This window comes from Gallinula chloropus, assembly GCF_964237585.1.
Source record: "Gallinula chloropus genome assembly, chromosome: 4".
NCBI lineage: Eukaryota > Metazoa > Chordata > Aves > Gruiformes > Rallidae > Gallinula > Gallinula chloropus.
Window position 1 is genome coordinate 44940428 of NC_140088.1, and position 3018 is coordinate 44943445.

Here is a 3018-nt window from a genome sequence, read left to right on the forward strand (position 1 = left end):
TTACCACTGCTTTCTGAACCAGCAAGTGTTTGCAAATTATGGGTGGGGTTTTTTTAAATCTACATCCTGCTCTGTCAGGTGAATACAAAAGCCTGCAAAGTGATGAGGGGTTCTTACTCATCCCTGTAATGCACACCACAAAATGCTCTTTTCTTTTTCACTTGGTGTAATGCTTGCTGTTACTTTTCTGTCGGGCTTGAGCTTGTGTGAGAATGTTTCACGTTACATACTTAAGTGCTGCAGCCTTCCTTTTTTTTCTCTGCAACTTGACGTTACCCTGAGAAGTTATTTCTTCATTGTCCCCATACAGTTTTGCACCAGTATTTACAAAAATTGCCCAAGGCCCAAATAAATTCAAAAGTTGCTCTGTTCATAGGAAATGCAGAGAAGAGAGAGAGTGAACTTCATGAGTGCTTTTTGTCCGACTAATATGCTATTCCTGCTGTCGGTAGTAGTAGATAAACAAGCCAAATGTGACAGATGGGTGGTGGTGCCGCTACGTGACAGATTGCCTGATGTCCTTGTGGGAATTCTGCAGTGAAAGCTCAAGTTATGAAACTTCAGCTTATTTTCTTCTGCCCAAAACTAAGGCTGCGTACTCCTCGGTATATTACCTTATTTATGCATTGGACATAAGCTTGCACCCTTTCCAAAGGAGACTGAAGGTGCTTGGGTGTGGAAGACATCTAAAACTTAAGCTGTGTAAATAATACATCACAACTGCTTCAAAATACTTAAAATCAGTTTTGTGGACATTGAGGTTTGTGGAAGGAGGAGGGAATGGTCATTCTAGCATCTCTGCCATTTTTCCAACAAATTCTCCTCTTTCAGAATGCAAAATGTTGCTTTATTAAGTTACTTCTGCTGTTTTGCCACTTACATTAGTGATACTACTTCATGATAATATATTTTGTGCCTGTGATCTGTGCAGAGCACATTAGGTCCTGGTGAGGTTCTCAGTATAGAAAGTAAATTTCTTTTGTTCAGGTTTTCTTTCAACACACAGTAACAATTATTTCAAGGTAAACTTGGAAAAAGCCATTTTTTGCCAACATTGCAACATTTTACTCTCTGGATACGTGATACACACTGTGTATTATGCCAGTGAATGCACAGATTAAGAGTACACCGAGAATGATATCAGTGAGCAAAGTCTGTGTTGCCACTGGGTATTTGGTGTGCTGTGGCACAGGATGATGCATTCTGTGATGGAAATGTGCTTCAGAAGTTACACATAGTGCACGGGTGGCACGAGGTGTGGGATGTGGAAATACTAGTATTTATACAACAGAGCTGGATATACTAGTCATTGCTTTGGACTTGCACCACTTACTGTGGAGTAAGACTTACGTACCCTTGGAACATGCAAGTATGAAACATAAAGCCCCATTGCTTTCATTTGTTACACGCTGCAAAGAAAGGGGAATCAGAGATCCGTTACCAGGAATGATGCCTGTTTACTGTTAATTTGATACAGTCTTTTTGTGTGTCATCTTAAAATGATTTAACCTGTCCACATACTGATTTGATCTTTCTCATTTTGGCCATTTCCTTCCTTCCTTCTCATTAAACAGAAGCCTGCGCTAAGAATAACCACCTAGCTAGATGATGGTGGCTGTAAATGCGGGCAGGGGAAGGGGCCTGAACACTGCATGTGGTTTTTTACTGGATTTGTATTTCTTACTACAGCTGCCTTCCTGCTACTACGGAGAGGGAAGCATTAGACCTTTCATGGTTTTAGTAAATGGAAGTTGAGAGAGCTGCCTGAAGGAGTAGTTTAGAAAGGGGCTATGTATAAAGCTGGAAGTGGTTGGCATTTACATCGCTTGCACTTTCGAATTTTGTATGTTTTCCTATATGGGACTGTAGGCTGTTGGACGTGCAGAGTTAGGAATTAGTATGGAGCCCTGCAGTGTGAGCAGTGTAAGGTACTGTTGGTAGCTATTTCATCATAGATCAAACTTTACCAATCACATAGAGAATGGTCTGGTGCAGCTGTGTGCATCTGTGGTGTGGGTTTTTTTTTTTCTTTGCTTATTGGTGAGGCATCATTTTTGGTCTAACACTGGCTTCTTTTGAATGTATTTTGTGTGTGCTTGACCTACTGAAACTCCGCATTCATGTCAAGACGCTCATGTAAAGCCTAACTTCCCCGCAATGCTCCTGAGCCACTTCATGTTCCCGTGGCTCTTCCTGTGGTGTAGTCAGATCATTTTAACAAGGGGCAGAATTACATGGTCTCTCCATAGATTGCACTTTTAAAATACTTAGAGCTGTTACATCCCTTGTAAAATTTTCTAGTTGTTAGTAACCCCGTTACGTTATGCCTTTTGTGAGAGCAACTGTGGATTCTTAATCAAATACCAAGGGAGAGCAAGGTAAGTTCCAAGTTTGAAACTGCTTTCCTTTCTTCTGCCCTTGCCTCACTGCTCTCCTGTTGGCTTCTTGATTTTACATTAAGCTTTACTAGTGTTTTGAGGTTGTGGGTGGGTTTGGGTGGTTTTGGGGGGGTTCTCAAATACAAAGACTCCTCCATGTTACTGTCACAACAGTCTTTTAAAGGAGCCCCAGCAAAAAAGTTACCAGCCTATGCATGCCATGACTTCCACAAACACCTCTTTTCTCAGGCTGCTTCTCTCCGTAGAAACACCCCCTCCCCGCCTCCGCCGGACAAGCTCTTAGCTGAAGTTTAGGGGCGCTCCCCCACCCGCGCTCCCCGTCTCTCAGGGGCGTTCCCCTCCTGCCTTTGCTCAGGGGCAAGCGTTCGGCTTGTCCCGTCCCAGTGCTCCGGCGTGTCAGTGAGGGCCGGTCCTGGCCGGACGTCCCTCCCTGAACCTTCGCCCCTGCCCGAACCTCCACGAAGCCCGACCAGGGCCCGGCAGCTCCCGCGGTCGCTGCGGTGCCGCCGGCCGCCACCGTCGGAAGTGAGGTCGGAGCGGAGGGCGGGGCGCGGGCCGGAAGCGAGCGGGGCCGGGCTGCGGGGCGGCGAGGAGGCGGCGGTGGAGCTTGCGGGAGGGA